The sequence below is a fragment of the Saccostrea echinata genome, unplaced genomic scaffold (genome assembly GCF_033153115.1).
Source record: "Saccostrea echinata isolate AGI-Se365-2 ecotype Australia unplaced genomic scaffold, CSIRO_AGI_Sech_v1 ptg000005l, whole genome shotgun sequence".
Taxonomy (NCBI): Eukaryota; Metazoa; Mollusca; class Bivalvia; order Ostreida; family Ostreidae; genus Saccostrea; species Saccostrea echinata.
This window is the reverse complement of record NW_026889754.1, coordinates 14,272,776-14,299,957: the sequence shown is the minus strand read 5'-3', so window position 1 is coordinate 14,299,957 and position 27,182 is coordinate 14,272,776. Positions and strand designations below refer to the sequence as shown.

At 34.0% G+C, this 27,182-nt stretch overlaps 1 pseudogene; it reads right to left on the bottom strand.

The window, feature by feature from the left end:
• Positions 1-10: 10 nt before the first annotated feature.
• LOC133179688 (uncharacterized) lies at positions 11-26,489 on the bottom strand (annotated as a pseudogene).
• Between the last annotated feature and the right edge of the window lie 693 nt (positions 26,490-27,182).

Below are 27,182 nucleotides of genomic sequence, written 5' to 3'. Positions count from 1 at the left end.
TGGGTCGGTGTCAAGACAAACCCTCAATCTCAAACAACCTCTGTTTTAAGAAAGAGGTTCTAGTGATTCCCCCTTAGAAATTCATATCCCAGACAGGCATTTTACAACTTTTTCTGCCAGTGACCCTGAATTTGCTGAAATAACCTTATCTTAAGTCATCTAAAACCGGCGGACCATAAGCAATCTTTGTATCAAGTGCGAACATAAAAAATTACAGTCTAGATCGTAATAATACAATTTTCTTTGTCAAAGTCGAAGCAAACCTTTTTGTCACAAGCAATCTCTGTATCAAGAATGAGCTTCCAGTGATTCTCAATTAAAAATAAATGGCTCGGACAAAACATTTATTCTTTCTCCACTGACCTTGAATTTGCTGGAATGACCTTGGATCAAGACCATGACACACCCTAGGATCATTGGCAATCTTTGTACCAAGTATGAGCTTACAGTTAATCCAAAAAGTCATAGCCTGGGCAAACTTGGAGGGACAGACGGGCCCTGAGAGATGGGGTACTGATTAAAATTTGAAATTATTTTTATATAGTCAATTTTTTACGATCCACGTTTTGACGCACCCCCCCCCCCAAAAAAAAATGATTGAAAACTTCACCTCTGAAGGGAAGCATTTTATCTATTTCCGGGGGGGATATACGTTTACTGATGAGAGGAAATTTAATCAACTATTGGTCCTATAAATATGAATGATTGCTTCGGAATATTTGGTTACAATTACATGGGTCGCCCACGTGGCGCAGTGGTTAGAGCGTCTGCTCTAGAGTCGCGAAGTAAGGAGTTGATCCTTAAGTCGCGGGTTCGAATCCCACTGTGGGACATGGAGACCGGTCCTTTGGATGAGACCGTATAAACCGAGGTCCCGTGTCATACATACATACATACATACAATTGGCTTTTATATTTATTTATACACGTAAGTTAATGTCAGCTAAGAACTAAATTAACATCTGCTATAGACAAAACCAATAAATTTTATAAATAGGGTTATCTACATGTACATATATAAATCTCTATTTGTAAGAAACACTTTTTATAAAACAAATTTTCGCCAATGATATATTTGGCACTCTATTTAATTACCATTTTATTCGGATGTCGATCAACACATTTTTTTTTCAAAAACCCCGTAGTGCAAAATGAGCGAAACTGTCCAATGAAGATGTTTAAAAATCCTGATTCCGCAATCGCATCATCTCGGGCGTTTCCGTCAGAGGTCGGAAATACAACCCCGAATGTTTTAAAAAATTTTATACAAGATGGAGTCGCTTCCTATTTATTAAGGATAGACGGAGTTCTTTACATTCAATAAAATTAAACTCAATACTCAACAGATAAAATATCTTCCTTCATAGAAGGAAGATCTTTTTTAGTCATTTATTTCAAAGTTTGGGAAAGGGGGGGGGGGTCTACGTAATACTTTCGAAGTTTTTTTCCGTTAGTTGGAAAGGCCCGAGAAGTTGCGACTGACTTATCTTGGTCTAAAAACATTTTGACAAACCCAAACCACGCAGTTTTATTCCGGACACGTGTACAGTAAAATGAAAAAAGTATATTCAATCCAGTTAATTTGAGAAAAGAAAAAAAAATAGTCCGGCATTTTTTCAACCTCGTTCGGTTAATTTATTAATTAATCTTTTTTCCGTGAAGGAGGAAGGCATGGACGAAGGATTAAATAAAAAATATTTCCAGGTGTACAAAAGCACCCGTGCATGGACTTCATTTTAGTACTACATGTACATATTGTGATTGAAGTTGAAAATAATCAACAAATAGATTTACAGAATAGAGAGATTATGATTGATATTGTAAATAAAATTAAGAAAATTGGACGATATTTCATACAGGAACTACGTGGTATATATGTACATGAGTAAATGAGTCTCTCTCTCTCTCGATCGATCGATCGTATGTTTTAAAACTAACCCAGAAAAGTAATGTACGTAAGTTACAAGTCAATTATTTGAAAGAAAATACTCAATTCTATACGGTAAACGATACAAATAGTTTAATAGTTTATGATACAAAGGCTGCCGATTATGATTTTAATAATTGAAATAAAGTTGTCAAAGTGTATTAATTAAGAATGATAAATTTGTGATATTCAGTTGCTGCACTGAAGTTCACTGGTCTAAAAAAAAAAAAAAAAAAATGGGATGGATGACCAGAGACTCCGGTCCGTCAATAAATTATTTTTTTTTCGGAAAGCTACATGTACAGTTCTGCAGTTAGATACCGGGGTATTCAAGTGATACTAAAATTTTCCCGGTGTGTACCTTTTCCGTCCCAATTGATACTTAAAAAAAAATTGTTATATGCATTCTGAAATTTACAGTTCTGGACATACGATATAGGTTTATTGATATCTACATGTATAGCCCGCTACCGATATTTTATCCCACAACAAAATTATGATGTTAGCATACTATACTTAAAAAAGATAATTTACGGGTTTTGAATTAATTATAAAAACAAAATTCATTGCTTTTTTTCTTAAGGTATTTTTGTGAAACTTTACTATCAACCCTGTAATATAAATAGGCATAGTGCAACACAGAAGTCGCTTATGAAGTTCAGACCTTGGCCACATGACGGAGTTACCTATCAATATTTAATTCATTTCATTGTTTACTTTTCAAAACAACGAATCATTTTTAAAGTAAGACTGGTCACCCTTATGATTCGGAAGATTCTCTTTAAAAGTTTGAAGTTGGTATAATCATGATAAAAACCTGTGATGAAAAAAAAATGACTGGAAACATTTGTGTTGAAAACGGATTGATTCACTGTTTCAAAACGCAGAGAAAGCGCAAAGTTTGTGTGTTTAATGGTTATATTAAAGTAACCGCAGATGGGAAATAAATTGTTGGTAACGTTAAAACAATCGAAATATAGAGATAACGAATATTTAAAATTTAAGACTGATTAAATGCTTAGCGTTTTGTACTTAAATCAAATCTAAGATATTAAGATAATTTATTTGAAAGATTCGATTTACTTAAAGAAAATAATATTTTCCCGTAAGTCGTTGTGTTATAAATTAGATTTAGAACAACAATGTTTGATGACTGCGCACTGGTTTACATGCACACGATGGACTGCTTTGACCACAAGCGATCGAAGGAATGGTTAATGGTTGCGTAATTGTAAACAAACACAAAACCTGGCTAGACGTTTTGGATTAAGGCTACATGTATCATGATCAAATTTAAAACAAAGATAAACCAACATAATCTCAAATATTCGATATTAATAATTGTCCATTAATTGTCGTGTTTACAAAATAGACTTAATAGGCCGATTTTTATTTTGTTTACGACTGTGGGTCAATGCTTCACACGCGGTGGATCGCTTTAGATCTTCTCGGCCGCGCGTGATCGAGGGATGGGTTACGTAACGGTAAACAGAATAGAATCTGGGGTTCAGATGAATGTAAGAATCATGCAGTTAATGATTGTGAATTATTGACTCTTAAAATTTTTTTGGCGTTTATACTGTTTGCTTTCATATTTGAACAAAGAAAAGATACTTGTACTTTTTTCTGTTTCTCTCTCTTTCTCTCTTGGAAGGTTCTTTATTTTAAAACACAATAAAGAGAGAAAGTTGTCACCGAATAATCTGAACAGGAACCAAAGAGCACGTTTAAAGCCTAATTTAAAAAAATTAGGATACAGCATTGAAAGATATATTATTTATGGCAAGTTTATTTCAGTTATACGCATAAAGAGTTCTTCTTCACTAGCCAAATGAAAACGGGTCCTTGTTTACGGGTCTAGCTTTTTTTTCCTTACCATACACAAGACTCGAACAAAATAATATTTTCATGAGACAAAGAAGGTATAAAGGAACAACTTTTTATCGACAGCCATATCGAAATATTTTCTCGTTTTTGAGTTATAAAGCAAAAACTTTCAAGGGCCCTAGATCCCTAATTTAAGGGGCCAGCTCCTTTTTAGTGGTGTCAAATAAAAGGTAATTAAATTGTACACAACTTTTATTCTACATGTCTTAATAAAATATTTCTTATTTAAAAGATACAAAGGAAAACATGTGTCAATTTTTGCTCTTTCATGCGTCCTAATTTTTTACCCCTATCTAGCGGCAGTTTGAACGCAGAAATCAAAAAACAAAAACCAATGTTCACAACTTCATTGCTTCTGTTTCTTATATTCAGTAGTATTTATGTTCCAACTTTCGTAGTCTCGGAATATTTGTCTGGAAATTAAAGACCCTAAATTTTCACTTAAAGGGAAATAACTCGAAAGCGAAAGTGGATTTTGGAAAAATATTATATTATTCTGATAGAGTTTTGTAACGTCTATAAACTCTGAAATTTTTATTAAAATCCCTTGAGAAATAAGCAAGATATGAGGGATCAAAGTTAACAAGTAGGAAAAAGAAGATAAAAATTTGGGCAGTAGCGGACGTTGATGTTTGGTATTTCGGGTAAAAATGAACTTCCAAGTACAAATCTACATATGTTGCTCTATCATCACTGAAAATTTCACGTTCCTGTGTTCAGTGCTTTTCTTGAAAATGCCCGGACAAACTAACCCTCTAAAATCACCAAATCTCGAAAATCTCCGGACCGGAAGTGACGTCATCAAAATAAAAAAATATATATCTAGATTTTTTAATTCTCTATCAGATCTGAAAGTTTCATGAAAATCGGGCGAGCCGTTTCCGAGAACTCGCGTGCACAAAATTGGTAGGAAAAAAAAAACAATAATAAAAATAGTGGAAAAGAAACCTAAGAATAACAGTAAGGTCTTCCGCTGAAATCGGAAGACCTTAATAATAATAACTAGAGCAAAGCTCGTTGCAAAGCAACGAGTGGGTCTTCCTTCTTAGCTTGTAAGTTGACGTCGTAATAAAAGGATAAATATTTGTTTAATTTCCACCTAAAGGTTACATGTTTCTGTTTAGATTGTCAACTTTGCTAACATTCTCTTTCTTCTTTGACCCAAATATCAAGAGACCTCATCTCTGGAACTCTGAATCTGGAGTGAGCATGAGGATATATAATTCAACTGTACTCTCTCCAACAGTACTCCTGAAATTGTATCCAAAACACTAATACTCCCAGACCCTCATTTCTTGAACTTTGACTTTTGATTTTTAATTTCTCGACTTTTCTATTCATCTAACATCTTTGATGCAATCATGTTAGTAGCACATGTCATACTACAGAATCATCAGTGTTTTGCTACATCACTGTCATAATAATTGCTTGACAAAACATTTACACAGCATAACTACATAGTAAGTAATCCAAATGTGTTACTGATTGAGGATATCCATTGTTTGACAATCAGTAAGTAGAAAAATACTCTTACAAGAAATGCACAGGGATGATTTCAGTAAGACACGGTGTCACTTGTGGAAAATTTTAACATAACATCTTTTTTAGCCTTTAACTTAAAAGTTAAACTTCATTATCTCAAAAACTGATATCTAAATACATGTACCATTTATATGGTGAAGTGAGTTGGTACTCCCAACCCCTTATTCTTTAAGTTTTTTACCCTGCATGGTTATCTGGAGTCATTGGATATCTTGATGTTTAATCTTGGTCCAGTTGAAATTGAGAAAAAATGGTTTTACTGTACTTCTTGGGTTCATTTATTCAAATGTTTTACAAGGGGGGAAAAGACACATATATTTAAATTTTTGTAACATGTTAAAATAATCTTTTACATGTACATGTATATTACACATATATTCAAGTAAATTTTTTTAATAAGAATTCATTAAAAATATTTGAATCCATTGAAGTTGATTGCAGTAGATATAATGTAAATTATGAGCCTAAGACACAACAAGCAAATTTAAAGAATAGTGGTCTCATTCTGTCATTTGTCAACTGAAAAAGTTTGATGATAATAGGCCTGAAACTGTTTAAAATATGCCTCTAAATCATTTTGAAAAAGAATGGCTGCAAAATTTAAAAAGAACGTAACCATGACCTACTTTTGAGTCAACATGATACGAGGTCCTTAGATGCATCAACTGACAAGATTTGATGATCCTAGTCCTTATAGTAAGCAAAATATCAACATTTTAATAAATGTAATTTTTGGTCAACTTTGAAGTGACCTTGAGACCAAGCCCTTTGTCCCAGAGCGATTCCCTGTGCAAATTTTAATCTACAATATATCCTCATCCTTTTGTGAAAGTTTGGTGATAATCTGCCCAGTGGTTCTTGAGAAGACAATTTTTTAGCAACCAGTACTTTTGGTTTTATTTACCTAATTATCTCCCCTTGTTTAAGGGTCACAACCCTAAGTTTACTATTAACGGGAGCCCTTGGGCCATGGATACACTGTGACAAATTTGACAATAATTGGCCAAGGGGTTCTTGAGTTATGGCCCATATCCTAACAATAGGCCCATGGGCCACAACGCTCACCTGAGTTACTTTGGCCTTGCTGTTCTTCACCAGACCCTCCCTCCCTTGTAATACTTATTGCGGCCCCACCCTACCCCCGGGGGGCATGATTTGAAAAATTAGAATCTACACTACCCCAGGATGATTCCACATATGTTTCAGTTTTTCTTGCCCAGTGGTTCTTGAGAAGAAGATTTTTGAAGATTTTGCCTATATATTTTAAACTTTGATTCCCTGTTGTTGCCCCGCCCTACCCCCGGGGGCCATGATTTGAAGAATTTAGAATCTACACTACCCCAGGATGCTTCCACATAAGTTTCAGCTTTTCTGGCCCAGTGGTTCTTGAGAAGAAGATTTTTAAAGATTTTGCCTATATATTTCAATGTAAAACTTTGATTCCCTATTGTGGCCCCGCCCTACCCCTTGGGGCCATGATTTGAAGAATTTAGAATCTACACTACCCCAGGATGCTTCCACATAACTTTCAGCTTTTCTGGCCCTGTGGTTCTTGAGAAGATTTTTAATGACCCCACCCTATTTTTGTCTTCTCTTGATTATCTCCCCTTGTAAAGGGGGTTGGTCCTTCATTTTAACAAACTCCCCTTCACCCAAGGATGCTGTGTACCAACTTTGGTTAAATTTGGCTCAGTGGTTCTTGAGAAGAAGATGAAAATATGAAAAGTTTACAGACGGACGGACAGACAGACAGACAGCCGGACAGACGACGGACAACTGGTGATCAGAAAAGCTCACTTAAGCTTTCAGCTCAGGTGAGCTAAAAAGTTTACATACACCGCACAAATGGCCATAGCATTAGCTCTTTGAGCCTTTGGCTCACAAGAGCTAAAAAGATAAAAAGAATTATGTATCTTAGAGTTGTCTATTTGTAATCAAAGCTATATTGAAATCAGACCAATTTCTTGAAATAAAAAATTGCACTGTTGTATTGCAAAAAAATTAATGATATTTTACATGTCGCTACAATATTCAAAGAGGGCATGTTGCAAAATTTTGAATTAAATTAGAGGGGTTATGACTGTTTCATCGCTAATTATAGAAGTTGAGAATTGCAATGTCATTGAAAGTCTTGGAGAGCACCGAGCTATTAAAAAAGTATTTCTTCAGACAGGTCATTTTTCAAAGTGCACAGTAAATTTTCCTTAAATCAATGTGTCCGCAAACTTTTCTAACAATCCTCGTTCATGTACATGCCCTTAGCACTGAAGTCATTTGAAATATGCACATATGTTAACATTTGTTGTTGTATATGCCAAAATAGCAGTTCTCTCTAAAATTTTTTGTAAAAATACATATATTACAAGTTCTTAATGTATTAAGGCCTGATGTGTCCATAATCCTAGATGGAAGGACTTTTATCCTTGTGTGACTGTTTAAATTTCACTATGCTGCTTATTCTTTGTCATCTCCAAACAGATGCTCTTCTGGCAAATATGGTCATGCTTGGTATCAAATTTCAGTTATCAGACGGCAGTCACACCTATCCAAAAGAAATTGAAATTTCTCATTTAAAATAAAAAAAAAAACTGTACAACTCATAAATGATAAATAGCGATGTTAATTTTACTCGGACAGCTAAGTCGCACAGTCAGAGGCTTTAGTCAAATGAAAGTCGAGTACTCGTTGAAATTTAAATTAATTTTTCATGTCATTTTCCTTTTTGTCTTTAAGAGACTGCTAGCCTGTACAATATTTAAACTACGTTATAACCATTATACAACAAATTATTGAATCATTAACATTTTCGTAGTAATAAATATATGTATCAAATGTATTTCATTTCAAATATAATATTTACTGCCTTTTTTTCAGTACTTTGGGACTAGGGGCTGGGGCCCTCAGAATTGGGAATTTCAGCATCAATTAGGCTAAATTGGGAATCTCCCAGAAAGCCCAATCACTTAAAAAGCATTGTCAAAAAGCTTTGTTTTTGTCTTTGTATTACTTTAACAAACAATTGTTATAACTAATCAAGACTATTCTTGGTATGGATTATCTAATTACTTGCATCAAGAACAATAGTGGTATGAATTATCTAATTATGAAGAAATCCAACTTGGCTGAAGTGGCAGAGGATAGTTTTTTTTAATGCCAAACATGTGCCGAGGGGGTACACATATACATGCGATCCATAAAAACATGTACATGGGGACAGTTTTCCAGGGGCTAATTAATTACACTTCATATGCCCATGGCTCACAAATTATGTCAACAAATTACATGTAATCTGCCTATCTGCCTAGTAGAGTGCACATGTACCAAAAATGCACCTGGGGTCTCCCCAAATTTTGGCTTGTTTTTCCAAGATTTGGGCATCAGTCGCACCCATACAACCCATCCCCAGGCCCGAGCAAGCAGGATAAAACACCCAGTAGTCTGTAAATCAATGCATGCCCTAATGAAAATTCACCAATTGATATGGGGCCATTCATCTTCCCTCTGAGATACACACCTTCTCCTAAGGCCTACTGCTTTTCAGCTGAATTTCCTCTGCAACTGACCACGTGTCTTAGGTTCGCATTTACAACTCTGTATATGATAAGCATCATAGTGACACCTACAAGTTGCACATCATTTTTTCTAGCAAGCACTTTGCTACACTGCAAATGTGTCCCATAATTATTCTAATCATATTTCTACATAAAATATCACATCAAACAGGGGATATCTCAATTTTTTAAGAAATTTGACTGGGTCTTTAGTACGAAACTATTCCCTGCCACCTTTAACTTTCAAAGTTTGCTTTTTAATTAAAATAACTTTCCATATTTAGAAAGTGCAATCAATTCTGAGTAAAAATATACTTAAAATGTCTTATTTCAATGAAAAATAAAAAAGTTAGAGGCAATAAGTGACCCCACCAATTGTCGGTCAACCACCTTAACCCCATATTCTTTGTGTTTCTTTAAAAATGACCAACTCTTACAATCCAAAAGAATCTATTTCTTATCAAAACAGTGTTTAATGATAACTTTGATCAATTTCAAATGCAGCTACATATAAAAAATTCAATAAGAATTGCATGCCTTCATGAAATGTACTCACATGAAACACATACTCTCCTATTTTTGATGTTTTGAGAAATCCCATTTTACCTCTTAATTGCTTGAATTTATACATCTATAGCTTATTTGCAAAAAGAAAACCTAATCTATTTTTCAGGATATTTATTGTAATATACAAAAACCCCTCTTGCATTAAAGGTTCAAGAAGAAGTATCCTGAAAATTGCAGTTATCTACCCTACCCCTCCAACCATTACCTGATTCTATAGAAAATATACTGTGGAAATCTGATTTTACTGACTGTCCTTTTTCTGAGTATATTTCCATTCAATTTCAATGTATCTGAGTTATCAAATACATGCATTTGATTCCCCTGAATAATTAAAGTGATCATCTTGTCCTTACTTGGCATTTGTGAGTAAATTTCAGGTGTTTAGTAGAATCCAATAATTACATGAAAATGTACATATTTCTGATATTTTGTTCATTAAATATGCAAAAAGACCATCTGTTTTGTTATAATTTAAAGAAAAATATATAATCTATATGAAAATAATGAAAAGTTTAAGTTCTATCACATTATAGAAGACAAATGAGGGGGAAAATGAAGGGGAGGGGGGTATTTTTTTTTATGTAATTATCAATAGTAAGATGGGTCTAATTTGAAAAAAAATTAAAGCACAGCAATTCTTTGAATAAATGTGGTTCTGTGAACTGATATTTTTGCATACTGACTCATTCTTTTCTCAAAATAATGATATTTAGTGAAAATACATATAAAAAAGAGTAAGTTTATAATTTGAGTGATATCGCAATAACTGAGCCCCTTTAATTTTAATTAATACTAAGTGATATTGCATCAAAATTTGATAAAATATATGTGACAGTGCCCAAACTATTATTTTCAAACAAATAAATTTTTCTCAGACAAAAATTGCCTTACTCTGTTAAAATTTGTTAAGCTGATGCTTCAAACTCTTTGAAAATGTGTACTGGGAAAGGTTTACCCCCCTTGTGTTTAGGTCTCTCTACCTAAATGAATAAGAGTCAAATAAAAGAAATATGGTGAGTTTTGAAAATGGCATACATCAATAAACTTATTTAGAGAAGAATTAGACTAAATTACATATTTCTGAAAATTGGTGTTTTCTTGAAGGTGGCAGAGGATAGTTTTTTAAAATGCCAAACATGTGACGAGGGGGTACACATATACATGCGATCCATAAAAACATGTACATGGGGACAATTTTCCAGGGGCTAATTAATTACACTTCATATGCCCATGGCTCACAAATTATGTCAACAAATTACATGTAATTTGCCTAGTAGAGTGCACATGTACCAAAAATACATCAAATTTTGGCTTGTTTTTCCAAGATTTGGGCCTCAGTCATACCCATACAACCCATCCCCAGGCCCGAGCGAGCAGGATAAAACACCCAGTAGTCTGTAAATTAATGCATGCCCTAATGAAAATTCACCAATTGATATGGGGCCATTCACCTTTCCTCTGAGATACACACCTTCTTCTAAGGCCTACTGCTTTTCAGTGAATTTCCTCTGCAACTGACCATGTGTCTTAGGTTCGCATTTACAGCTCTGTATATAAGCGTCATAGTGACACCTACATGTTGCACATCATTAATTTCAGCAAGCACTCTGCTACAATGCAAATGTGTCCCATAATTATTCTAATCATTTTTCTACATAAATATCACATCAAACAGGGGATATCTCAATTCTTTAAGAAATTTGACCGGGTCTTTAGTACGAAACTATCCCCTGCCACCTGAACAACAAAACCTGCTTGAAAAACATGCAATAAACAAACTAAATTTGATCACATATTTTGTAAGTTTTTCTTTGGGAAAACTTCCATTACATTTTGGGAAAATACAGGCATAATTTCAATTGGGACTGGGGCCGAATTTCGGCCCCAAGTGGGCTCTAAAAAAATCACTGACTGCACATTTTATCTATATACAGTACATCAAATGCTCGTATTTATCCTTTCTTTTCCTGCTGCTAGTACATGTACCTGTTATTGATTTCTTACCTGTTATTGATTTCTTACCTGAAGCCATTTGAATGTGTCTTGTCAGTGACCCGTGATTGTTAAACAATTAAAGTGTAGCTCTTATAAAAACAAAATTTTAATTATGAGATTTTTTGCATCTTTTAAAGTATGCCAATGCATGTTTGTCGAACAACAAAATTCCTTTGAACAATTAACAAAGACTGGTTAAGCCTTTCCCTGAGTTTGAACACTGATACATTAATAAATGAACTGAGCAGATCCAATTTTTTTTTACATTGAATTTAAGAGTAGCAAATTTTAAACGAACAACCGACTTAACAAATTTTAGTCGATAGTCAGAATGATTGAATGATAGTCGAGTACTCGAATATTCATTGACACCCCTAATGAAACCATCAAACAGAGTTCAAAGATACTGTCACATTTTCCGTGTATTATTTGTAAAAAGTACTCTATTAAATAGATGTTTACATGCAGTCAATTACAAAATATAATATAAATAGGGATTAATTAGGAGGTTTTTTTTTCATGATTTCACAAAGGAAATGCACATAACTTACACATGTAAAAAATTTATTAGGGATGGCAATGGTCAACTGGGTAACCATCTAATCAGTCAGAAATATAGTAACCGGTTTAGTATGGGATGACGGGTTATGATTTTCATAACTGGTTAGTCGGTATTTTTTGTATAATATGTACTTTTTAAATAATATACCAGTATACATATTTTTTTTTAAAAAATTACCACTTAGATCATGTAGATAGCATGTGTAAAACTAGTCTCATTCAAGCAGATGCTCGACTGTCTCCATAAACTCCTGCTCGTTGGAGTTTACGGAGACAGACAAGCATCTGCTTGAACGAGATTAGTTTAAAACTGAAAAGTTGCTATCGACTTATTAAATTATTCACAATATACAGCCACTGTGAAAACAAATCCCCATTATTTTGTCATTACAGTAAAACATGCTTATAAGTGCCAGGGACAAATAATTTTGATTCATTATAAATGTATTCATTTTTCAGTTTAGTTTTCAGTATGTTTAAAAACCACAGGGAATGAAAATCACTTCACTATATGCTTCAATTCCTTTTTTAAGTCTGTTCGCAGTAAGCGTGTTTTACTGTATAACCCAAATACCACTCTAAGTTTACATACCCCAATCATAAAAAATTCTATTTTCTAATTTCAAGAACTAATTTTTTACTAAACAATGTTTTACATGGTAATTAATCTAGTTCATTATCTGTAATGGTAGCCTAGTTGTAGGGCACTCATTTTGTAATCAGGCCTTGGCTTGATTCTCATTTGCTGTGTCATTAACCTAAGACATAAACATACAGGTAATGAAGGTTCCTTCACCAAGCGCCAAGCATTAGAATGAAAGTCAAAGGTTTTTCAGATGAGACCTTAAAAACCTCACAGTAGATGTTGGGACAATAAAGAACCCTCACTGCTCAATGGACCTTAGTGCCAAGTATTAAGGTCTATGTTTGAAGCCCTTCACCAGTATGTGGTAATGTCTCTATACGAGAGAAAAATTCTCAAGTAAGATGTAAAACAACATACAATCAATCAAAGTGTCAGTAAGAAGCTGATCCTTACGTTGCCGGTTCGAATCCCACAGCTGGATGTGGAGATAGGTTCCTCGGATGAAACCGTATGAACCGAGGTTCTGTGTCACAGAAGGTGCTGGCACGAAAAAGATCCCTCACTTCCCAAAGGCCATAAGTGTCAAGTACAGGTCTATATTTGCAGGCTTCCACCAGCAAGTGGTGGCATAATAATATGACTAAAAAAAATTGAAGGGGCAATAAACAAAACACAAATCAATCCTGCAGTCTTATCACAGAAATAATTCGAACTTTTATGTATAAATATATTTCCAAATTTCTTTTGCAATTTAACTGAGTGACATTTTTGAGATTTTCCAATAATAATACACATTTACTAACTGGGTTCGAGGGCAACATGTGTTTTGTCGGACCAAAGAACCAAACTGTTTGCCTGAGGCCATTAGGCCGAAGGGAAACAGTTTGGTTCAAGGGGTCAGCAAATTGCATTTTACCCCGAGAACACGGTCAATAAATGTTTTGTTATATCTTTTACTTTCTTTTTTTGTTTGACATACATGTATTTTGTAGTGGCTTCCGTGATGTAAATTTCCTTTACCAGCACTGAGGTAAAACTCTGTCAATTCCGTAACTTTCGAACACCAACGAATGCAAATGAGATTTAACTAATCCCGCGCACACTGTAATATGTAAGCAGTCCAATGATCTCATCGACAGGTTCAATATCTCACTTTGCGGTTCAACATAGATTTTTTTATGATTGCTCATAAAACCTTGGAAATGTTAGACATTTTGAGTGTACACTGGTATAGATTTATATAAGAACAAATTTTTAAAGGTATAACAAATTATAATATTAATTAAGGCCCTATTTATAACAGCTATTCATACTTGTTGAAGAATATATAACAATAATTATCATGTTTATACATGTAGTATTTTAGATAGTGTATTGTTGAATTTTTGCATTTTTTTTGTTTCAATAAAAAAAATAAGTCTTGGTGAAATTACATGCTCTCATGCATTTAAATATAAGGTAAAGCAATGGGGATTTGACAATGTCATGTCAGGGCTAACAGACAGAGACTGAACCATAAAATAGATAACATACATCAGTGTTTGTGCGTACATTTATACATTTGCTGGCATATACATGTAAACATCAGTGCTGTAAGCAGCTGTTAAATTTTAGATAAGAAAAATTCTAACCTTCATTTCCATGGTCCACGCCAATCATATATTAAAATGTCACCGTGAACTCTTTCATCACTCGCTACATTTATCAAGGAAAACTCCGACACAAGACTGTTCATCGCTGTTAATGTGATCGTCAGAATTTCCTCGTAAACAATTTGCGCAAGAATATATATATATCCCTTTAAAACTAATGCTCCCTGTACGCAACCAAGGATTTTATTTGCTTCGTAGATGTGGATTAAACGTGCTTGTCTACATACGGCTCGTACGTTAAGAAAATGTACAACTGTCAACTTCACATATTTTCTTGTCATTTTCTGTCTGTAATTCCGACTTGCATGGCTACTTTCGGGGACGTACTAAAGACTTGATATACTAAAGACCTGATATTTGACCTGATGATTTTTCAAAAAATAAAATAATCAGATTGAGTGTTAAACATGATTTATTTTTAAAAATTATTGATTATGAAGCATTATGCTATACTAAACTACACTTTTTTTTAAATATTTGCCAACAAAGCATCAGATCAAATCACGTTTTTCGTATATCGGGTCTTTAGTGTCTTCTTCCCACAATGCCGCTCGTGATTGTTTACATCCAGGTTACAAACAAGAGGCCCCGATTAAGACTCTTTCTATACGGATGCATTTGCAAATGTTGATTTACCTTTACTTGTGTAAATAACTTGCATTTATAAATGATTTAAATAACAGAAAACAGAGAAATCGAATCAAAACAATTTATTTAAAACACAACAACTATCTAAAACCGTACAAGCATGTGTTACGATGCCCTAAAAGGCGTGGCTGGTTTGTAGACAACTTGTTCCTGTACGATTCTCGAATAATTATTATATAAAATAGAATAAAATATAGCTCGGAGCTTGTTTCTCTTTATACCACATGACAAGATTTAATATGTTAGAAATTATGTCATTCAAATTTTTTCATAATATTTTAATATTTTTAGCCATCCAAAAAATACTTTTATGACCTGCTGTCCCCTGAATATAGGGGCCAGCCCCTTTTTCTTGATGTTATCTGAAAGCTCTCGTAATTACACACAACTTTTATTCTATATGTCTTACCAAATTTTTATCAGTTTAAAAGTTATTAAACAAAAAGCAGCAAAATTTCATAGAAAAATAATTCTTAAAACTTGCCGTCACATAGCTACCGAACTTAAAAAAATTAGCCTACAATTTTGATGTTCTGCGCATCTGCAATGTATTAGTTACAAGTTCGCCAGTTTTCATGCAAATATCATGTGTCGTTATTGAGAATTCTACTGGACAAGAGACCCTCCAAATATCGATTAAAGGGCAATAACTCATGAACGGGGGTATATATCAAAAATTTGAAAAAACCGTTTTTAGGCAATAATACATTGTATCTACCCTGAAAGTTTCATAGCAATCGGACAAAAGGTCTCCGAGAAATCGCCTGCTGAAAATCGGCGGGAAAAAATAATAATAATAATAAGAAACAGTAGAATAACAGTAGGGTCTTCCGAAGGAAGCTCGGAAGACCCTAATAAAGGTAAAAAAGAAACCTAAGAATAATAGAAGGGTCTTCCGCTGAAGACGGAAGACCCTAATAAAGGTAAAAAAGAAACCGAAGAATAATAGAAGGGTCTTCCGCTGAAGACGGAAGACCCTAATAAAGGTAAAAAAGAAACCGAAGAATAATAGAAGGGTCTTCCGCTGAAGACGGAAGACCCTAACTAGATGCGATCTCGTTGCGAGCAACGAGTGGGTCTTCCGTCCGATTTTTGATAAGATGTGATAAGAATTTGACTGAGACTTTCGTTCAAATATAATGATATAAATAAATTGTTAAGACGACCAATTTTGCTTCAGTAATCTATAACAAAATATTGATCATTAAAAATTATAGATTAAAGACTTTCGGTCCGTCTTGGCCTCTACTACACTTTTTGTTCAACAACTTTTCAGAAATTCTTTTTCGTTTCCGAGATATCTGCAAAAGAAATAATAGGGGCCGGCCCTTCAACTCCTTAATGGGAACTTTAGCAAAAATTGAAAGGTAACATATTTTTCAGAACATTATTGTGAACATCTTTTATTCAATATTGCTTATCAAAATATTTCACACTTTCGAGATATAAAGCTTCAAAGATTTAGCATTCTGGCCCCTAATGTCCCCTTATAACGTAACATATGATGCCAACAACATGTTATATAGTTAAGGAAAGTGAAGATGATCTATTTTGCCTTAGTAATGTATTACAAAATATTGATCGTTTAAGAGTTATTGATGAAAGACTTTCGGCCCCTATTGGCCCTTATTTTGAGGGGCCAGTCCCTTTTTCTTGATATCACCTTAAAGCTCTTATGATTTTGAACACTTTTTGTTCAACGACTATTTAGAAATTCTTTTTCGTTTCCGAGATATATGCAAAAGAAATATTTAGGGGCCGGCCCTTCAACTCCTTAAAGGAGACGTTTAGTAAATATTGAAAGGTTACATATTGTTCAGAACATTATTGTGAATATCTTTTATTCAATATTGCTTAGCAAAATACTTACCACTTTCGAGATATTAAGCGTCAAAGATTTAGTATTTCGGCCCCTCACGACCCCTAATTATGTAACATATGATGTGAATAACATAATATATAGTTGTAGTTTGCTCAGATGAACATTTTTGCTGCAGTAATATTTTACAAAACATTGATTGTTAAAAAGTTATTGATGAAAGACTTTCAGCCCCTATCGGCCCCGATTTTGAGGGGCCAGCCCCTTTTTCTTGATATCACATTAAAGCTCTTATGATTTTAAACACATTTTGTTCAACAACTATTCAGAAATTCTTTTTTGTTTCCGAGATATATGCAAAGGAAACATTTAGGGGCCGGCCCTTCAACTCCTTAATGGGGACGCCTAGCAAATATTGAAAGATTGCATATTGTTTAGCACATTATTTTGATCATCTTCTGTTCAATATTACTTATCAAAATATTTCCCACTTTTGAGATATAAAGCATCAAAGATTTAGCATTCTGGCCCCTTATGGCCCCTAATTATGTAACATATGAGATTTTTATCATAATATATAGTTGTAGATTGTTCAGATAAACATTTTTGCTTTAGTAATGTATAACAAAATATTGATCGTTTACGAGTTATGGATTTAAGACTTTTGGCCCCTCTTGGCCCCTTATATGATAAGTCAGCCCTTTTTTCTTGATATTAAAAAAAAGATCTTATTATTCTACACAATTTCTGTTCAATATGTTTTAAGAAAATATTCATAGTTTTGAAGATATGATAAAAAATGTCTCGAAAATTCACTCCTGATTCATGTCCTAAATTTTGACCCCTAACGAGCTTCCATACTAGGCACTTCCAGAAAATTTGAAAACTGAGGTGCACAACTAGAACATGTCCTCTATTATCACTGAAAATTTCAGCACTCTAGCTTTTGTCATTTTTGAGTTTTTGTGTAGACAAAATGGGCACTAAAAATTCGATTAAAGAGCGATAACTTCCGACCGGAAGTGAATTTTCAAAAATTAAAAAAAATGTATTAGGTTTACATCATGATACATCAGCTCTGAAAATTTCAAGTGAATCCATCCAGCCATCTCTGGGAAATCGTCTGCACAAAATTTGGACAGAAAAAAATAATAATAACTAGATGAGATCTCGTTGCGAGCAACGAGTGGGTCTTCCGTCCGATTTTTGATAAGATGAGATACGAATTTGAAGGATGCACATTGTTGAGAACATCATTCTAAACAACTTTTGTTCAATATTGCTTTTCAAAATGTTTCCCCTTTTCGAGATATAAAGCGTCAAAGATTAAGCATTCTGGCCCCTTATGGTCCCTAATTACGTAATATTTGAAGAAAACTTTCAGATATATAGTTGCAGATTGTGAAGATGAACATTTTTGCTTCAATAATTAATATCAAAATATTTAACGTTAAGGAGTTAAAGATGAAAGACTTTTGGCCCCTCTGAGCCCCTAATTTGATGGGTCAGCCCCTTTTTCTTGATATCATATGAAAGGTCTTGTAATTCTGAAGACTTTTTGTTCAACAAGTATTCAGAAGTTTCGTTTCATTTTCGAGATATGTAGACTTGAAATATTCAGGGGCCGTCCCTTTAAGTCCTTATAGGGGCTGTTTAGGAAAAATCCAAAGGATGCACATTGTTGAGAACATCATTCTAAACAACTTTTGTTCAATATTGGTTTTCAAAATATTTCCCCTTTTCGAGATATAAAGCGTCAAAAATTAAGCATTCTGGCCCCTTGTGGCCCCTAATTATCTGCCATACGACGTAAAAATAATAGTATTTAGTTGTAAATTGTTAAGATAAATATTTTTGTTCGGTAATGGATACCAAAATATTGCTTGTTTAAGAGTTATCGATTAAAGACTTTTGGCCCCTATCTGCCCTTAATGTGATGAGTCAGCGCTTTTTTCCTGATATCATATTACAGATCTTGTCATTCTGCACAAATTTTGTTCAATATGTTTTAACAAAATAGTTATACTTTAAAAGATCTGACACAAAATGTCTCAAAAATTCACTCATGATTCGTGTCCTAAATTTCGACCCCTACCGAGCTTCCATACTAGGCACTTCCGGAAAATATCTAAACCCAGGTGCATAATGGCAACATGTCCTCTATCATCACTGAAAATTTCAGCGCTCTAGATTAAGCCGTTTTTGAGTTCCATCGCAGACAAGGAGGTCCTCTGAATTTTGATAAAAGGGAGATAACTCCCGACCGGAAGTGATTTTCAAAAAATTGAAAAAAAACGTATAAGCTTCAGACAATGATACATCTTCCCTGAAAATTTCAAGTAAATCGATCGAGCCATCTCCGAGAAATCGTCTGCACAAAAATTGTAAAGAAAAAAAAAGAATAATAACTAGATGCGATCTCGTTGCGAGCAACGAGTAGGTCTTCCGTCCGATTTTTGATAAGATGAGGTCAGAATTTGACTGAGATTTTTGTTCAAATATAATGATAAAAATAAATTAAGACGAAAATTTTGCTTCAGTAGTGTGTATTAAAATATTGATGATTAAAAAGTTATAGATTAAAGACTTTCGGCCCGTCCTGGCCCCTATTTTGAGGGGCCAGTCCTTTTTTCTTGCTATCTTCCTATAGCTCTCATGATTTTGAACATTTTCAACAACTATTCTGAAATTCTTTTTCGCTTCCGAGATATATGCAAAAGAAATATTTAGGGGCTGGCCCTTCAACTCCTTAATGGGGCCGTTTAGCAAAAATGAAAAGGTTACATATTGTTTAAAACCTTATTTTGAACATCTTTTATTCAACACTGCTTATCAAAATATTTCCCAATTTCGGGATATAGAGTGCCAAAGATTTGTCATTCTGGCCCCTTGTGGCCCCTAATTATGTAACATATGATGTGAATATTATAATATATAGTTGTAAATTGTTGAGATAAACATGTTTGCTTCAGTAATTAATTACAAAATGTTGACCATTAAAGAGTTATTCATCAGAGACTATCGGCCCCTCTCAGCCCCTATTTTGAGGGGCCAGTCCTCTTTTCTTCATATCACTTTAAAGCTCTTATGATTTTGAACATTTTTTGTTCAACAACTATTCAGAAATTCTTTTTCTTTGCCGAGATATTAGCAAAAGAAGTATTTAGGGGCCGGCCCTTTAACTCCTTATTGGGAACGTTAAGCAAAAAATAAAAGGTTGCATATTGTTCAGAACATTATTTTGAACATCTTTTGTTCAGTATTGCATATCAAAATATTTCACACTTTCTGATATATATAGCGTTAAAGATTTTGCATTCTGGCCCCTTATGACCCCTAATTATGTAACATATAATGTGAATATCATAATATGTAGCTATAAATTGTTAATATTAACATTTTTGCTTCAGTAATGCATTACAAAATATTGATCGTTAACGAGTTATTGATTAAAGACTTTCGGTCCCTCTCGGCCCTTATTTTGAGGGGCCAGCCCCTTTTTCTTCATACCACTTTAAAGCTCTTATGATTTTGAACACTTTTTGTTCAACAACTGTTCAGAAATTCTTTTTCGTTTCCGAGATATTAGCAAAAGAGGTATTTAGGGGCCGGCCCTTTAACTCCTTAATTGGGACGTTTAGAGAAAAATGAAACGTTGCATATTGTTAAGAACATTATTTTGAACATCTTTTGTTCAATATTGCTTATCAAAATATTTCCAACTTTTGAAATATAAAACGTCAAAGATTTTGCATTCTGGCCCCTAATGGCCCCTAATTATGTAATATATGATGTAAATTTTATAATATATAGTTGTAAATTGTTGAGTTAAACATTTTTGCTTCAGTAATGCATTACAAAATTTTGATCGTTAAGGAGCTATTGACTAAAGACTTTCGGCCCCTCTCGGCCCCTAATGTGATGAGTCAGCCCTTTTTCATTGATATCATATAAAAGATCTTGTAATTCTACACAATTTCTATTCAATATGTTTTTAAAAAATCTCTATAGTTTTAGAGATATGATAAAAAATGTCTCGAAAATTCACTTCTGATTCATGTCCTAAATTTCGACCCCTACCGAGCTTCCATACTAGGTACTTCCGGAAAATTTGAAAACCCAGGTGCAAAACTTCAACATGTCGTCTATAATCGCTGAAAATTTCAGCACTCTAGCTTTTGCCGTTTTTTAGTTTTTGTGTCGACAAAATGGTTATCTGAAAATCGATTAAAGGGCGATAACTTCCGACCGGAAGTGAATTTTAAGGATTTGAACAAAAAAGGATCATCTTCAGATCAAAAGGCATAACCCCTGAAAATTTCATGAAAATCGATCAAACCGTTTGCGAGATATCTTCTGCACAAAAATTGTAAAGAAAAAGTGGAATAATAATAATAATAATAAAAGTGAAAAAGAAACAATACAATAATAGAAGGGTCTTCCGTTGGAGACGGAAGACCCTAATAATAGTGAAAAAGAAACAATAGAATAATAGAAGGGTCTTCCGTTGGAGACGGAAGACCCTAATAATAAAAGTGAAAAAGAAACAATACAATAATAGAAGGGTCTTCCGTTGGAGACGGAAGACCCTAAAAAAGAAACCGAAGAATAATAGAAGGGTCTTCCGCTGAAGACGGAAGACCCTAATAATAATAAAAGTGAAAAAGAAACAATACAATAATAGAAGGGTCTTCCGTTGGAGACGGAAGACCCTAATAAAGGTAAAAAAGAAACCGAAGAATAATAGAAGGGTCTTCCGCTGAAGACGGAAGACCCTAATAAAGGTAAAAAAGAAACCGAAGAATAATAGAAGGGTCTTCCGCTGAAGACGGAAGACCCTAATAATAATAAACAGAAGAAAATCAATAGGTCTTTCCACAGAAAGGTGGAAAGACCTAATAACTAGGAGACTAATTGTTCAGAGAACAATTAGAGGCCTTTCCACCTTTTTAAGTGTTTCGGTGTCATTTGGGTTTAGAAAAAGTAGAAAAATGCAAAAAATGGGGGAAAAAAAATTGCTCCTCCAGCAGGGATCGAACCCAAAACCCTTGGATTGAAAGGCAGGTGCGCTAACCATTCGGCCACGCATTCTGATATCATTCGTAAGTTAATTGTTTAAGACTATAGAAGAAAGAATCGGTAGGGGAAGAAAGAAGTTCCGTAAAAGGAAATAGTTCCTGAATTTGCAAGCAGTATATTAAATAATAAGGGACGGGCTGCGTAAGAAAACATTAACACTGTTCCCTAATGAAAATGTATTAATGGACTGTAGCCCGATTCATCGATATTGTGAGCATGCTGATTTTTTTTGTAAATAGCTTTGTTGTAAGCTTAAAAGATCGGGTTCGGATTTTAACATTTCTGACTGAATATCCTGAAATAACTATGAAACATTTAAATAAGCATTTCTTTGGGTTAAATTAAATATGTGTATCACAAATTAAACTCCCAATGTGCATTTTTAGAAGGGAAAGACGACAATGAAAGCGAGAATTGTTTTTAATCTACCGAAAATCGCTATTTCTGGAAACTGATTAATTCTAAATAAAAATCAAATAAATTCCAAATGTAAAAGAAAGAGAGAATGCTTGGTATTAAAATGTCGTATCATATCAGGAGAATCGAATGCTGCTAACGACATCTGAAGAAATAGCCGATAAAAGGTTTAGATCATTTCTTCGTTCACCTGCACTTTAATTACAAACACAACAGAACTTGTAGTTTTTGCCGTGAAACTTCAAGACTTCTATAAACTTATAGGACTCACCGTAAAACTCTCCAGAAACTTTCTCTGAGGTCTATACTACAATTGTACCAAATATGGTCTACAATTGTACCAAATATGGTGTCGATCCGAGGTCTGGTTTGAATTTGACAGAAATATTCTACGTTGTTGTTGATGTGATGATTTTTTTTTTTTAAGAAGGGGGGGGGGGAGGTTAATTATTTATTTTATGCCTCTTTTAAACTAAGAATTGTAACTACTTCCACATCCTTAAGCCTGATTGTGACCTTGGGTCAAGGTCAAGGTCAAAGTCATTACAAAAAAAAAAAAAGAGAGAGAAATCTTTACTTTTCTATGTTTTTACCTGATACTGGAGCTGAATGCATGTCCTTACTTTTCCATTTGACCCAAGGTCAAGGTGAAAGGTCAAGGTCAAAGTTCAAGGTCATTTGGTAAATTGCCATATTTTACACATATATAAGGAATTTCTAATGTTTTTAAATGACCTTGACCTTTGACCTTGACTTATATTTCAAGGTCAAAGGTCGAACATGCTCATGCAGTTGATCCCATGTCTCTAGGATACACTGTTTTAAAAAAAGTTCATTAAATGTAAGCAGCGTAAACTTTCAGGGGCAGTAACTCATGCAAGGGACCAAAGAATGCTTTTGCAATGATAGAATGAAGAGAGTACTAAATGAGTCGAAGACACTGATGAAGGTTTGGAATCTCTACGGTTTACGGTTTCGGAGGAGTAGCGATAACAAGGTTTTGTTGCACAAGGGGTGACAACTTTTGAATGGGTCAAGCTCGGGGGACAAGAATGAAATCTTTGAAATAGTTTTAGAAGGACATATTATAGATGCAAAGATATTCAGTATATGTTGAAAGACAAAAGAGATATTAAAAAAGCTAATTTTCTCAAATTTTGAATGACCTTGACCTTTAACCTTCACAAAAATTCAAGGTCAGAGGTCACAAAATCTAATGCAGTTGGTCCCATGTCTTTACGACTTATCGTTTAGAGAATTTTGTCATTATTCGTAAACATCAAAAACTCTCAGGGGCAGTAATTTATTAAAGGGCTCGACAAATCGTTTCGCAATGAAAAGATTGAAAAGTCCTCTCGAGTAGTCGAAAACATTGGTGAAGGTTCTGTATCTCTACGGTTTATGGTTTCGAAGGAGTAGCGATAACAAGGTTTTTCGTTCAAAGGGCAAGAACTCCGAAAGGGGTCATAGGTCATACTCGTTGGGTAGTTTTTCGAAATAACTTTTGATGTCGAGTATCATGAACTATAAAGTTCTTCGAAAAGTCCTTCGGTTCAAAAGGCGGTAACGGAAAAATAATAATAATAAACATAAGCATTTCAATAGGTCTTTCCACAGAAAGGTGGAAAGACCTAATAAACAGAAGAATATCAATAGGTCTTTCCACAGAAAGGTGGAAAGACCTAACTAGTTCTATAACAGTGAAAAAAAATCATCTGCTCTGTTTACATGCGGTTTAGATGCTTGCGCATATACATGTACAGGTGTATATACAGGTGTATTGTTAGCATGCTTTGACAAATCGGTAAATCAGTCTCTAGGCACCATGACCTTGTGCACTTAATGTCTTCAAATTAGGTACATTTGAAAATTACTTTTTATGTCAGCATTTTTTCACAATCTTTTAAGTTGTACAACAGAATAATTTAAATTAATATATATATATATTTAAATTAGAGATGACGCGAATAATTTCGTTTATATTTGCGCATCGATCGAAAATACCTCGTGTGCGGTCGAAGTTACCCAACACACATATCTTGTTTTTTGGTTTGTGTGTGTGTGTGTGTTTTTCTTTTAAAAAGTGAAAATATCATAGTGTACATAACTAATCAATACCACTGTTTTTGTGCCTGGTTTTAATCTTAAAATTCATGAAAATCCAGGAGCTTCCGGGGTCTTCGCCCCCTGGGCCCCCACCAGGGCTTCGCCCTGGACCCACTGGGGGCCTTAAGGCGGCACCCAGACCCCCTGCCTGAACAAAGTTATCCACGCCCCCCCTAATCACAAATCCTGTATCCGCCCATGCCATGTAAGCTTTTAATAACCGATGAAATAAATGTAAAGATTGTAAAAGGAATAAAACCATCAATGACTTGCAAAGTCCAGGTCACTCCAGTGGTAGTGAACAGGCGAGAGAAAAAAAATCAAAAATTCACTTCTCATTGCTTTGTTCCCAGGGACATTTGGAACTTTCTTGATTGAAATAATGGTACCAATGAAAAATATTGTATTTGTGACACACATAATACTCACTGGCAGAATAAATGATAACAAACGTGAAATCAGATGGTCAATAAAAAAATTTTGTAACCCATAACCAATATATCCATTATTATAAACCGAGAACAAAACAATAATGTTCACAGTAACTATAAAAGCAGGGCATATTATACAGTTATTGCATGATCGTAAGGGAAATATGAAGATTTATTCAGCCAAGAAAAATCATATTCTCCGAGGACTTTGCCCGAAGGGAATATAATATTTCTTGGCTGAATAAACCTTCATATTTCCCTCACGATCATGCAATAAATTGTTTATTATACCGAAACAAGCAAAAACTTCAAAAAAAAACATAAACTTTAAATTCGGCACCGCTCTTAAATTCACTATCGATTTTAATTAACGTAGTGTCACTGAAACAATTTACAGATTTGTGACGTGAACCAGGCTATTGTGACGTCAACTACTCTCGGGGGTTTTCGTTCAACGAACGATAACTATTGCGGGAAAATGCACTAGGTCTCCGAAGAGGTAGCATGACGACGACAGGGAAATATGAAGTTTTATGGCCCTGTCACGTGATAATCTAGAACCAATCAGATAACGCGTTGTATAGAATAATTATAATGATTTATAATATTATGATTAATGTTATATATATTCTAAATGTTCTATGTTTATCTTCTAAAATCAACCCTGTGGAATTGAACATTTTGAACATGTGAAAACAACAAGCGGTCATTGAGGAAAAAGCCACCAACCAAACATAATGCAAAGTTACTCCAACTCCTGTACAGAACGTTGTGTGTAAGATTCCAATATACAAAAACTGATTTTAATCAAATGGCAGAAATTTATATTAAGAAATTATGTCTCATTTCTTTACGTTTGAGAAATTTTCATTTAAGAAAAAATTAAGTAACAAAGTGAAAATGTTTTTATTAATTACGAAATTTACTTCATTGGTTATGTGATCAAAACTGAAATCACTCTCAGATATAATTACTAGGGATGTCAAAATATTTATTTTCCTTAGTCGATTATTCGATTGCATTATTCCAACGATAGTCGAATATATTCGGAACATTTCCTGAAAATAAAATTGTATTTGAAACTTCACTGGTACATGATTTATTTATAATTCAGAAACCCTTTTACTAAAATCTATTTAAAAGTAACATCAAAATTTATGCAACATAACGCGTGGATAGCATGATTATTTGAATTTCAAAACCAAATTTTCCAAAATGTATGATTTCCCCGTCAATAGAATTCATAAATCGGTTTGCACATGCAGTCAGTTTTTATTTAAGTTAGCAAAGAAAAAGAATTGCCAGGAGATATTTTTTTTTAAGATTATTATGAAATAAATTGGGGGGAGGGGGGTTAATCTCTCACTATCCACACGTCAAGTGCCTGTGAAATTGTTGAACAGTTAGATGCTGCTTATTCGGTTATTGTTTGCTCTGGCTATCAAAATGTCCTTATAAAGTTTAAAATGTAAGCGAATTGTTTTGATAATTATCGAGGTGTCAAAACATGTCACAGTTATGGTTCTTCCTTGCGCTTGAATCTTAAAATAGCAAAAAATAATTGGTACATGGTATAAGATCAAGTCCAATTTATAATTTTACAAACAAAACCTAGTACATTGGTGGGTAATTAATTACAAAAACAACACAGGCAGTTACTGATAAATAATTCCCGCAGTACGCGGCACTAGTGAAGCACTTATAAATACTGTACTTTCCATACGTAGATGGAAAATCAGCCGTTTTTTGTTGAGGAAAATTATCTTATCGACTGTCTCTGAGGAAAGACGGTTTCTCAATTTTGTGATGAGAATTCCATCACGTTATCACTCTTTTATTGCATTTATATAATTATGATAATATTCGAATGTCGTTTCATTATTCGATCGTCGGTCCATTCGACTGATAGTCGAATAGTCGACTATTCGTTGACATCCCTAATAATTACATAACAACGCAGTCCATGGAACAGTTGAGTAGAAATATAAAACTAAATTGCCGCTGCATTTCGACAAGCTGTGGATGGGGTTTAGGGAGGAATACTTAAGTATTTTATTGGATCAAGTCGTCGTGTTTTAACAATGTCCTGAAGGCTAATTAGATAAAAGATGCAACAGTTACTCGGCTTGACCTTTGATGCTTATGGGTCCCTTGTTCAATGTTTAATGTTTAAATATAGATAGTTTTTGGCAATAAAATCCTGAATATCTGATTTGTAAAAAAATAATGCAGTCATTAGTTATAGTAATAAAATGGACACCTTTGTGACTCATGTATTTAGGTTGAAAAAGCGATTCGCCGATTAATTAACTTATTTTCAATTCATGTTCATGATAAAACACTCTTAATGACAGAAGAAAATTGCATTATAACAAAAATTTTTAATTAATATATGCAGAATTTTTTTTCGATTG